At 45.9% G+C, this 13,251-nt stretch overlaps 1 protein-coding gene and 1 long non-coding RNA gene across 5 annotated transcripts in view; one reads left to right on the top strand and one right to left on the bottom strand.

Annotated features, from left to right (window-relative positions):
• The window catches only part of LOC116950656 (uncharacterized), a 126,297-nt gene that overhangs the window by 45,957 nt on the left and 67,089 nt on the right, over positions 1-13,251 (top strand). The gene's annotated exons all lie outside the window — the stretch shown is intronic.
• LOC116950658 (uncharacterized) overlaps positions 1-13,251 on the bottom strand; it is a 91,535-nt gene that overhangs the window by 38,246 nt on the left and 40,038 nt on the right. The gene's annotated exons all lie outside the window — the stretch shown is intronic.

Genomic DNA, 13,251 nt, shown 5'->3' with positions numbered 1-13,251 from the left:
CCCTCTCTTCCACAAAATTTTCACAGCCCATTTCTCCACAAAATCGGCCCTCTGCTCAACAAAACGAGTGAGCCTCTCCATTCCACAACATAAGTGAAGCCTTTTGTTACACAAAATATGTGAGGCCTGTTGTATATGTAGGTGTTATGAAAATTGATGAAAAGAATTAAAATTAAATTAAATTTGCATAATTTATCCGAAATTATGTTAATCAGTGAGGCCCTCCGTTCCACAAAATTAGTGAGGCTCTCTGTTCAACAAAATTTGTAAGGCCCTGTGTTCGTCAAAGTCAGTGAGCCTCTCTGCTCCACAAAATCGGTGAGGCCTTTTGCTCCACAAAATCACTGAGGTCCTCCATTCCACAAAGTCAGTGAGGCCATCTGTTCCACAACATCAGTGGGGCACTCTGTTGCACAAAATCAGTGAGGCCCTCTGTTCCACCAAATCTGTGAGGACATCTGCTTCACAAAATCGGTGAGGCCCTCTGTTCCACAAAATTGGTGAGGCTCTCTGTTCCACAACATTTGTGAGGCCCTCTGTTCGTCAAAGTCAGTGAGCCTCTCTGCTCCACAAAATCTGTGAGGCCCTTTGCTCCACAATCACTGAGGTCCTCTATTCCACAAAATCAGTGAGGCCATCTGTTCCACATAATTAGTCAGGCCCTCTGTTCCACAAAATTTGTGAGGCCCTCTGTTCATAAAAGTCAGCGAGCCCCTCTGCTCCACAAAATCTGAGTCCCTCTGCTCCACAAATTCAGCGAGGCCCTCTTCCACAACATCTGTGAGACCCTCTGTTCCACAAAATTAGTGAGGCCCTCTGTTCCACAAAATTTGTGAGGCCCTCTGTTCATAAAAGTCAGCTAACCCCTCTGCTCCACAAAATCTGAGGCCCTTTGCTCCACAAAATCAGTGAGGTCCTCTGTTCCACAAAATCAGTGAGGCCATCTGTTCCACAACATCAGTGGAGTACTCTGTTCCACAAAATGTGTGAGGCCCTCTGCTCCTCAAAATACGTGAGACCCTCTGCTCCACGTAATCATTGCGGCCCTCTGTTTCCCAAAATCAGTGTGGTCCTCTGTTCCACAAAACCAGCGAGGCACTCTGTTACACAGAATCAGTGAGCCCATCTGATCCACAAAATCAGTAAGGCCCTTTGTGCGACAAAATCTGTGAAGCCCTCTGCTCCACAAAATCAGGGAGGCCCTCTGTTGCACAAAATCTGAAGCCGTCTGCTCCACAAAATCAGTGAGACACTCTGTTCCACAAAATGTGTGAGGCCTTCTGCTCCACAAAATCAGCAAGGCCCTTTGTTCCACAAAATCAATGAGGCCATTTGTTCCACAATCTCAGTAATGCTCTCTGCTCCACAAAATCTGGGAGTCCCTCTGTTCCAAAAAATGAGGAAGGGCCTCTGCTCCAGAAAATACGTGCGACCCTCTCCTCCACATAAATAGTGGGGCCCTCTGTTCCACAAAATCTGTGAGTCCCTCTGTTCCACAAAATCTAATTTGGCCCTCTGCTCAACAAAATGAGTGGGCCCTCCATTCCACAACATAAGTAAAGCCTTTTGTTCCACAAAATACGTGAGGCTCTCTCTTCGACAATATCAGTGATGTCCTCTGTTCCAAAAAATCAATGAAGCCCTCTGCTCCACAAAATATGTGAGGCCATCTGGTCCACAAAATCAGCGAGGCCCTCTTCCACAAATTCTGTGAGGCCCTCTGTTCCACAAAACCAGCGAGGCCCTCTGTTCCACAAAATCAGTGAGGCCCTCTCTTCTACAAAATCAGTGATGCCCTTTGTTCCACAAAATCAATGAGGCCATTTGTTCCACAATCACAGTAATGCCCTCTGCTCCACAAAATCAGTGAGTCCCTCTGTTCTAAAAAAATCAGGAAGGCCCTCTGCTCCACAAAATATGTGGGACCCTCTCCTCCACAAAATTAGTGGGGCCCTCTGTTCCACTAAATCTGCGAGGCCCTCTATTCCACAAAATATATTGAGGCCCTCTGTTCCACAAAATTTGCACGGCCCACTTCTCTACAAAATCGGCCCTCTGCTCAACGAAATGAGTGAGCCCCTCCATTCCACAACATAATTGAAGCCCTTTGTTAAACAAAATATGTGAGGCCCTCTGTTCCACAAAATCAGTGATGTCCTCTGTTCCACAAAATCAATGAGGCCATTTCTTCCACAATCTCAGTAATGCCCTCTGCTCCACAAAATCTGTGAGACCATCTGTTCCACAAAATCAGTGAGGCCCTCTTCCACAAATTCTGTGAGGCACTCTGTTACAAAAAAACAGCGAGGCCCTCTGTTCCACAAAATCAGTGAGGCGCTCTGTTCCACAAAATCAGTGAGGCCCTCTCTTCCACAAAATCAGTGAGGCCCTTTGTTCCACAAAATCAATGAGGCCATTTGTTCCACAATCTCAGTAATGCTCTCTGCTCCACAAAATCTGTGAGTCCCTCTGTTCCAAAAAATGAGGAATGGCCTCTTCTCCACAAAATATGTGCGACCCACTCCTCCACATAATTAGTGGGGCCTTCTGTTCCATAAAATCAGTGAGGCCCTCTGGTCCACAAAATCTAATGAGGCCCTCTGTTCCACAAAATTTGTCCGGCCCTCTGCTCTACAAAATCTAATGAGGTCCTCTGCTCAACAAAATGAGTGGGCCCTCCATTCCACAACATAAGTAAAGCCCTTTGTTCCACAAAATACGTGAGGCCCTCTGTTCCACAATATCAGTGATGTCCTCTGTTCCACAAAATCAATGAAGCCCTCTGCTCCACAAAATATGTGAGGCCATCTGTTCCACAAAATCAATGAGGCCAATTGTTCCACAATCTCAGTAATGCCCTCTGCTCCATAAAATCAGTGAGTCCCTCTGTTCCAAAAAATCAGGAAAGCCCTCTTCTCGATAAAATCAGTGGGACCCTCTGTTCCACAAAATCAGTGAGGCTCTCTGTTCCACAAAAATCAGTAAGGCCATCTGATCCACAAAATCAGAAAGGCTCTTTGCATGATAAAATATGTGAAGCCCTCTGCTCCACAAAATCAGTGAGGCCCTCTCTTCCACAAAATCAGCGAGGCCCTTTGTTCCACAAAATCAATGAGGCCATTTGTTCCACAATCTCAGTAATGCTCTCTGCTCCACAAAATCTGTGAGTCCCTCTGTTCCAAAAAATGACGAAGGGCCTCTTCTCCACAAAATATGTGCGACCCACTCCTCCACATAATTAGTGGGGCCTTCTTTTCCATAAAATCAGTGAGGCCCTCTGTTCCACAAAATCTAATGAGGCCCTCTGTTCCACAAAATTTGTCCGGCCCTCTGCTTCACAAAATCTAATGAGGCCCTCTGCTCAACAAAATGAGTGGGCCCTCCATTCCACAACATAAGTAAAGCCCTTTGTTCCACAAAATACGTGAGGCCCTCTGTTCCACAATATCAGTGATGTCCTCTGTTCCACAAAATCAATGAAGCCCTCTGCTCCACAAAATATGTGAGGCCATCTGTTCCACAAAATCAATGAGGCCATTTGTTCCACAATCTCAGTAATGCCCTCTGCTCCATAAAATCAGTGAGTCCCTCTGTTCCAAAAAATCAGTGAGGCTCTCTGTTCCACAAAATCAGTGAGGCTCTCTGTTCCACAAAAATCAGTAAGGCCATCTGATCCACAAAATCAGAAAGGCCCTTTGCATGATAAAATATGTGAAGCCCTCTGCTCCACAAAATCAGTGAGGCCCTCTGCTCAACAATATCTGTGAGACCATCTGTTCCACAAAATCAGCGAGGCCCTTTTCCACAAATTCTGTGAGGCCCTCTGTTACAAATAACCAGCGAGGGCCTCTGTTCCACAAAATCAGCGAGGCCCTTTGTTCCACAAATTCAATGAGGGCATTTTTTCCACAATGACGGTAATGACCTCTGCTCCATAAAATCAGTGAGACCCTCTGTTCCACAAAATCTGAGGCCCTTTGTTCCACAAAACCAGTGAGTCCCTCTGTTCCAAAAAATCAGGAAGACCCTCTGCTCCATAAAATCAGTGAGGCCCTCTGCTCCACAAAATCAGCGAGGCCCTTTGTTCCACAAAATCAATGAGCCCATTTGTTCCACAATCACAGTAATGCCCTCTGCTCCGGAAAATCAGTGAGTCCCTCTGTTCCAAAAAATCAGGAAGGCCCTCTGCTCCACAAAATATGTGGGACCCTCTCCTCCACAAAAATAGTGGGGTCCTCTCTTCCACAAAATTTGCACGGCCCACTTCTCCACAAAATCGGCCCTCTGCTCAACAAAATGAGTGAGCCCCTCCATTCCACAACATAAGTGAAGCCTTTTGTTACACAAAATATGTGAGGCCTGTTGTATATGTAGGTGTTATGAAAATTGATGAAAAGAATGAAAATTAAATTAAATTTGCATAATTTATCCGAAATTATGTTAATCTGTGAGGCCCTCTGTTCCACAACACCAGCGAGGCCCTCTGTTTCACAAAATCAGTGAGGTCAGCTGATCCACAAAATCAGTAAGGCCCTTTTCGTGACCAAACCTGTGAAGCCCTCTGCTCCACAAAATCAGTGAGGCCCTCTGTTCCACAAAATCTGTGGGGCCCTCTGATCCACAAAATCAGTGAAGTCCTCTGTTCCACAAAATCAGTGAGGCCATCTGTTCCACAATCTCAGTAATACCCTCTGCTCCACATAACCAGCGAGGCCGTTTGTTACACAAAATCAGTAAGGCCCTGTGGTCCTCAAAATATGAGACCCTCTGCTCCACATAAACAGTGCGGCCCTCTGTTTCACAAGATCAGTGAGGTCCTCTGTTCCACAAGACCAGCGAGGTCCTCTGTTCCACAAAATCAGTGAGGCCATCTGATCCACAAAATCAGTAAGGCCCTTTGCGCGACAAAATCTGTGAAGCCCTCTGCTCCACAAAATCAGTCAAGCCCTCTGTTCCACAAAATGTGAGGACCTCTGCTCTAAAAAATCAGCGAGGCCCTCTGTTCCCCCAAAATCAGTGAGGCCATCTGTTCCACAATCTCAGTAATGCCTTCTGCTCCACAAAATCAGTGATTCCCCCTGTTCCAAAGAATCAGGAAGGCCCTCTGCTTCACAAAATATGTGCGACTCTCTCCTTCACATAATTAGTGGGGCCCTCTGTTCCACAGAATCTGTGAGGCCCTCTATTCCATAAAATCTAATGAGGCCCTCTTCCACGAAATTTATCCGGCCCTCTGCTCCACAAATTCTGAGGCCCTCTGCTCAACAAAATGAGTGAGCCCCTCCATTCCACAACATAAGTGAAACCAAATAATAAAATAATATGTGTATTATTTTATTATTTCCCTTCTATGTGACTTTACCGAAAGAACCAATAATATTCATCGTTGTAGTCACAAAAGTTTTAAATCGAAATAAGTGAAGCCCTTTGTTCCACAAAATATGTGAGGCCCTCTGTTCCACAAAATCAGTGATGTCCTCTGTTCCACAAAATCAATGAAGCCCTCTGCTCAACAAAATCTGTGAGGACCTCTGTTCTACAAAACCAGCGATGCCCTCTGTTCCACAAAATCAGTGAGGTCATCTGATCCACAAAATCAGTAAGGCCCTTTGCGTGACAAAACCTGTGAAACCCTCTGCTCCACAAAATCAGTCAAGCCCTCTGTTCCACAAATTCTGAGGCCCTCTGCTCCACAAAATCAGTGAGACACTCTGTTCCACAAAGTGTGTGAGGCCTTCTGCTCCACAAAATCAGCGAGGCCCTTTGTTCCACAAAATCAATGAGGCCATTTGTTCCACAATCTCAGTAATGCCCTCTGCTCCATAAAATCAGTGAGTCCCTCTGTTCCAAAAAATCAGGAAGGCGCTCTGCTCGATAAAATCAGTGAGACCCTCTGTTCCACAAAATCAGTGAGGCTCTCTGTTCCACAAAAATCAGTAAGGCCATCTGATCCACAAAATCAGAAAGGGCCTTTGCGTGATAAAATATGTGAAGCCCTCTGCTCCACAAAATCAGTGAGGCCCTCTGCTCAACAATATCTGTGAGACCATCTGTTCCACAAAATCAGCGAGGCCCTCTTCCACAAATTCTGTGAGGCCCTCTGTTACAAATAACCAGCGAGGCCCTCTGTTCCACAAAATCAGCGAGGCCCTTTGTTCCACAAATTCAATGAGGCCATTTTTTCCACAGTGTCGGTAATGACCTCTGCTCCATAAAATCAGTGAGACCCTCTGTTCCACAAAATCTGAGGCCCTTTGTTCCACAAAACCAGTGAGTCCCTTTGTTCCAAAAAATCAGGAAGGCCCTCTGCTCCATAAAATCAGTAATGCCCTCTGCTCCGCAAAATCAGTGAGTCCCTCTGTTCCAAAAAATCAGGAAGGCCCTCTGCTCCACAAAATATGTGGGACCCTCTCCTCCACAAAATTAGTGGGGCCCTCTCTTCCACAAAATTTGCACGGCCCACTTCTCCACAAAATCGGCCCTCTGCTCAACAAAATGAGTGAGCCCCTCCATTCCACAACATAAGTGAAGCCTTTTGTTACACGAAATATGTGAGGCCTGTTGTATATGTAGGTGTTATGAAAATTGATGAAAAGAATGAAAATTAAATTAAATTTGCATAATTTATCCGAAATTATGTTAATCAGTGAGGCCCTCCGTTCCACAAAATTAGTGAGGCTCTCTGTTCAACAAAATTTGTAAGGCCCTGTGTTCGTCAAAGTCAGTGAGCCTCTCTGCTCCACAAAATCTGTGAGGCCCTTTGCTCCACAAAATCACTGAGGTCCTCCGTTCCACAAAGTCAGTGAGGCCATCTGTTCCACAACATCAGTGGGGCACTCTGTTGCACTAAAATCAGTGAGGCCCTCTGTTCCACCAAATCTGTGAGGACATCTGCTTCACAAAATCGGTGAGGCCCTCTGTTCCACAAAATTAGTGAGGCTCTCTGTTCGACAACATTTGTGAGGCCCTCTGTTCGTCAAAGTCAGTGAGCCTCTCTGCTCCACAAAATCTGTGAGGCCCTTTGCTCCACAATCACTGAGGTCCTCTATTCCACAAAATCACTGAGGCCATCTGTTCCACAACATCAGTGGGGCACTCTGTTCCACAAAATCAGTGAGGCACTCTGTTCCACAAAATTAGTGAGGCCCTCTGTTCCACAAAATTTGTGAGGCCCTCTGTTCATAAAAGTCAGCTAACCCCTCTGCTCCACAAATTCAGCGAGGCCCTCTTCCACAACATCTGTGAGACCCTCTGTTCCACAAAATTAGTGAGGCCCTCTGTTCCACAAAATTTGTGAGGCCCTCTGTTCATAAAAGTCAGCTAACCCCTCTGCTCCACAAAATCTGAGGCCCTTTGCTCCACAAAATCAGTGAGGTCCTCTGTTCCACAAAATCAGTGAGGCCATCTGTTCCACAACATCAGTGGAGTACTCTGTTCCACAAAATGTGTGAGGCCCTCTGCTCCTCAAAATACGTGAGACCCTCTGCTCCACGTAATCATTGCGGCCCTCTGTTTCCCAAAATCAGTGAGGTCCTCTGTTCCACAAAACCAGCGATGCCCTCTGTTCCACAATATCAGTGAGGTCATCTGATCCACAAAATCAGTAAGGCCCTTTGCGTGACAAAACCTGTGAAGCCCTCTGCTCCACAAAATCAGTGAGGCCCTCTGTTCCACAAATTCTGAGGCCCTCTGCTCTACAAAATCAGTGAGACACTCTGTTCCACAAAGTGTGTGAGGCCTTCTGCTCCACAAAATCAGCGAGGCCCTTTGTTCCACAAAATCAATGAGGCCATTTGTTCCACAATCTCAGTAATGCTCTCCTCTCCACAAAATCTGTGAGTCCCTCTGTTCCAAAAAATGAGGAAGCGCCTCTTCTCCACAAAATATGTGCGACCCACTCCTCCACATAATTAGTGGGGCCTTCTGTTCCATAAAATCAGTGAGGCCCTCTGTTCCACAAAATCTAATGAGGCCCTCTGTTCCACAAAATTTGCCCGGCCCTCTGCTCCACAAAATCTAATGAGGCCCTCTGCTCAACAAAATGAGTGGGCCCTCCGTTCCAAAACATAAGTAAAGCCCTTTGTTCCACAAAATACGTGAGGCCCTCTGTTCCACCATATCAGTGATGTACTCTGTTCCACAAAATCAATGAAGCCCTCTGCTCCACAAAATATGTGAGGCCATCTGTTCCACAAAATCAATGAGGCCATTTGTTCCACAATCTCAGTAATGCCCTCTGCTCCATAAAATCAGTGAGTCCCTCTGTTCCAAAAAATCAGGAAGGCCCTCTGCTCGATAAAATCAGTGAGACCCTCTGTTCCACAAAATCAGTGAGGCTCTCTGTTCCACAAAAATCAGTAAGGCCATCTGATCCACAAAATCAGAAAGGCCCTTTGCGTGATAAAATATGTGAAGCCCTCTGCTCCACAAAATCAGTGAGGCCCTCTGCTCAACAATATTTGTGAGACCATCTGTTCCACAATATCAGCGAGGCCCTCTTCCACAAATTCTGTGAGGCCCTCTGTTACAAATAACCAGCGAGGCCCTTTGTTCCACAAAATCAGCGAGGCCCTTTGTTCCACAAATTCAATGAGGCCATTTTTTCCACAATGCCGGTAATGACCTCTGCTCCATAAAATCAGTGAGACCCTCTGTTCCACAAAATCTGAGGCCCTTTGTTCCACAAAACCAGTGAGTCCCTCTGTTCCAAAAAATCAGGAAGGCCCTCTGCTCCATAAAATCAGTGAGGCCCTCGGCTCCACAAAATCACCGAGGCCCTTTGTTCCACAAAATCAATGAGCCCATTTGTTCCACAATCACAGTAATGCCCTCTGCTCTGCACAATCAGTGAGTCCCTCTGTTCCAAAAAATCAGGAAGGCCTTCTGCTCCACAAAATATGTGGGACCCTCTCCTCCACAAAATTAGTGGGGCCCTCTCTTCCACAAAATTTGCACGGCCCACTTCTCCACAAAATCGGCCCTCTGCTCAACAAAATGAGTGAGCCCCTCCATTCCACAACATAAGTGAAGCCTTTTGTTACACAAAATATGTGAGGCCTGTTGTATATATAGGTGTTATGAAAATTGATGAAAAGAATGAAAATTAAATTAAATTTGCATAATTTATCCGAAATTATGTTAATCAGTGAGGCCGTCCGTTCCACAAAATTAGTGAGGCATTCTGTTCAACAAAATTTGTAAGCCCTGTGTTCGTCAAAGTCAGTGAGCCTCTCTGCTCCACAAAATCTGTGAGGCCCTTTGCTCCACAATCACTGAGGTCCTCTATTCCACAAAATCAGTGAGGCCATCTGTTCCACAACATCAGTGGGGCACTCTGTTCCACAAAATCAGTGAGGCCCTCTGTTCCACAAAATTAGTGAGGCCCTCTGTTCCACAAAATTTGTGAGGCCCTCTGTTCATAAAAGTCAGCGAGCCCCTCTGCTCCACAAAATCTGAGTCCCTCTGCTCCACAAATTCAGCGAGGCCCTCTTCCACAACATCTGTGAGACCCTCTGTTCCACAAAATTAATGAGGCCCTCTGTTCCACAAAATTTGTGAGGCCCTCTGTTCATAAAAGTCAGCTAACCCCTCTGCTCCACAAAATCTGAGGCCCTTTGGTCCACAAAATCAGTGAGGTCCTCTGTTCCACAAAATCAGTGAGGCCATCTGTTCCACAACATCAGTGGAGTACTCTGTTCCACAAAATGTGTGAGGCCCTCTGCTCCTCAAAATACGTGAGACCCTCTGCTCCACGTAATCATTGCGGCCCTCTGTTTCCCAAAATCAGTGAGGTCCTCTGTTCCACAAAACTAGCGAGGCCCTTTGTGCGACAAAATCTGTGAAGCCCTCTGCTCCACAAAATCAGGGAGGCCCTCTGTTGCACAAAATCTGAGACCATCTGCTCCACAAAATCAGTGAGACACTCTGTTCCACAAAATGTGTGAGGCCTTCTGCTCCACAAAATCAGCAAGGCCCTTTGTTCCACAAAATCAATGAGGCCATTTGTTCCACAATCTCAGTAATGCTCTCTGCTCCACAAAATCTGTGAGTCCCTCTGTTCCAAAGAATGAGGAACGGCCTCTGCTCCACAAAATACGTGCGACCCTCTCCTCCACATAAATAGTGGGGCCCTCTGTTCCACAAAATCTGTGAGTCCCTCTGTTCCACAAAATCTAATTTGGCCCTCTGCTCAACAAAATGAGTGGGCCCTCCATTCCACAACATAAGTAAAGCCTTTTGTTCCACAAAATACGTGAGGCTCTCTCTTCCACAATATCAGTGATGTCCTCTGTTCCACAAAATCAATGAAGCCCTCTGATCCACAAAATATGTGAGGCCATCTGGTCCACAAAATCAGCGAGGCCCTCTTCCACAAATTCTGTGAGCCCCTCTGTTCCACAAAACCAGCGAGGCCCTCTGTTCCACAAGATCAGTGAGGCCCTCTCTTCCACAAAATCAGTGAGGCCCTTTGTTCCACAAAATCAATGAGGCCATTTGTTCCACAATCTCAGTAATTCCCTCTGTTCCATAAAATCAGTGAGTGCCTCTGTTCCAAAAAATCAGGAAGGCCCTCTGCTCCATAAAATCAGTGAGTCCCTCTGTTCCACAAAATCAGTGAGGCCCTCTGTTCGACAAAATCAATGAGGCCATCTGATCCACAAAATCAGAAAGGCCCTTTGCGTGCTAAAATATGTGAAGCCCTCTGCTCCACAAAATCAGCGAGGCCCTTTGTTCCACAAAACCAATGAGCCCATTTGTTCAACAATCATAGTAATGCCCTCTGCTCCACAAAATCAGTGAGTCCCTCTGTTCCAAAAAAATCAGGAATGCCCTCTGCTCCACAAAATATGTGGGACCCTCTCCTCCACAAAATTAGTTGGGCTTCTCTGTTCCACAAAATCTGCGAGGCCCTCAATTCCACAAAATATATTGAGGCCCTCTGTTCCACAAAATCGGCCCTCTGCTCAACGAAATGAGTGAGCCCCTCCCTTCCACAACATAATTGAAGCCCTTTGTTAAACAAAATATGTGAGGCCCTCTGTTCCACAAAATCAGTGATGTCCTCTGTTCCACAAAATCAATGAGGCCATTTGTTCCATAATCTCAGAATGCCCTTTGCTCCACAAAATCTGTGAGACCATCTGTTCCACAAAATCAGTGAGGCCCTCTTCCACAAATTCTGTGAGGCCCTCTGTTACAAAAAAACAGCGAGGCCCTCTGTTCCACAAAATCAGTGAGGCCCATTTGTTCCACAATCACAGTAATGCCCTCTGCTCCGCAAAATCAGTGAGTCCCTCTTCCAAAAATTCAGGAAGGCCCTCTGCTCCACAAAATATGTGCGACCCTCTCCTCTACATAATTAGTGGGGCCCTTTGTTCCACAAAATCAAGTAGGCCATTTGTTCCACAATCTCAGTAATGCGCTCTGCTCCACAAAATCAGTGAGTCCCTCTGTTCCAAAAAATCAGGAAGGCCCTCTGCTCCACAAAATATGTGGGACCCTCTCCTCCACAAAATTAGTGGGGCCCTCTCTTCCACAAAATTTGCACGGCCCACTTCTCCACAAAATCGGCCCTCTGCTCAACAAAATGAGTGAGCCCCTCCATTCCACAACATAAGTGAAGCCTTTTGTTACACAAAATATGTGAGGCCTGTTGTATATGTAGGTGTTATGAAAATTGATGAAAAGAATGAAAATTAAATTAAATTTGCATAATTTATCCGAAATTATGTTAATCTGTGAGGCCCTCTGTTCCACAAAACCAGCGAGGCCCTCTGTTTCACAAAATCAGTGAGGTCAGCTGATCCACAAAATCAGTAGGGCCCTTTTCATGACAAAACCTGTGAAGCCCTCTGCTCCACAAAATCAGTGAGGCCCTCTGTTCCACAAAATCTGTGGGGCCCTCTGATCCACAAAATCAGCGAAGTCCTCTGTTCCACAAAATCAGTGAGGCCATCTGTTCCACAATCTCAGTAATACCCTCTGCTCCACATAACCAGCGAGGCCGTTTGTTACACAAAATCAGTAAGGCCCTCTGGTCCTCAAAATATGAGACCCTCTGCTCCACTTAAACAGTGCGGCCCTCTGTTTCACAAGATCAGTGAGGTCCTCTGTTCCACAAGACCAGCGAGGTCCTCTGTTCCACAAAATCAGTGAGGCCATCTGATCCACAAAATCAGTAAGGCCCTTTGCGCGACAAAACCTGTGAAGCCCTCTGCTCCACAAAATCAGTCAAGCCCTCTGTTGCCCAAAATCTGAGGCCGGCTGCTCCAAAAAATCAGTGAGACACTCTGTTCCAAAAAATCAGGAAGGCCCTGTGCTCCAGAAAATTAGTGAGACACTCCGTTCCAAAAAATCAGGAAGGCCCTGTGCTCCAGAAAATCAGTGAGACCCTCTTCTAGAAAATCAGGGAGGCACTCTGTTCGACAAAATCTGCGAGTCCCTATTCCAAAAAATCAGGAAGGCCCTCTGCTCCACAAAATATGTACGACCCTCTCCTCCACATAAATAGTGGTGCCCTTTGCTCCACAAAATCAATAAGGCTCTTTGTTCCACAATCTCAGTAATGCCCTCTGCTCCACAAAATCAGTGATTCCCCCTGTTCCAAAAAATCAGGAAGGCCCTCTGCTCCACAAAATATGTGCGACCCACTCCTCCACATAATTAGTGGGGCCGTCTGTTCCATAAAATCAGTGAAGCCATCTGTTCCACAAAATCTAATAAGGCCCTCTGTTCCACAAAATTTGTCCGGCCCTCTGCTCCACAAAATCTGAGGCCCTCTGCTCAACAAAATGAGTGTGCCCCTCCATTCCACAAAATAAGTGAAGCCAAATAATAAAATAATATCTGCATTAATTTATTATTTCCCTTCTATGTGAATTTACCGAAAGAACCAACAATATGAATCCTTGCAGTCACGAAAGCTTTAAATCGAAATAAGTGAAGCCCTTTGTTCCACAAAATATATGAGGCCCTCTGTTCCACAAAATCAGTGATGTCCTCTGTTCCACAAAATCAATGAAGCCCTCTGCTCCATAAAATCTGAGGCCCTCTGTTCCACAAAACCAGCGAGGCCCTCTGTTCCACAAAATCAGTGAGGCCATCTGATCCACAAAATCAGGAAGGCCCTTTGTGTGACAAAACCTGTGAAGCCCTCTGCTCCACAAAATCAGCGTGGCCGTTTGTTACACAAAATCTGTAAGGCCTTCTGCTGCTCAAAATATGTGAGACCCTCTGTTCCAGGTAATCAGT

Source organism: Petromyzon marinus, chromosome 40 (assembly GCF_048934315.1).
Source record: "Petromyzon marinus isolate PM22_M1 ecotype Great Lakes invasive population chromosome 40, UKy_Petmar_22M1.pri1.0, whole genome shotgun sequence".
NCBI classification, from domain to species: Eukaryota; Metazoa; Chordata; class Hyperoartia; order Petromyzontiformes; family Petromyzontidae; genus Petromyzon; species Petromyzon marinus.
Note: the sequence above shows the minus strand (reverse complement) of the source record. Positions and strands in the feature narration are given on the sequence as shown.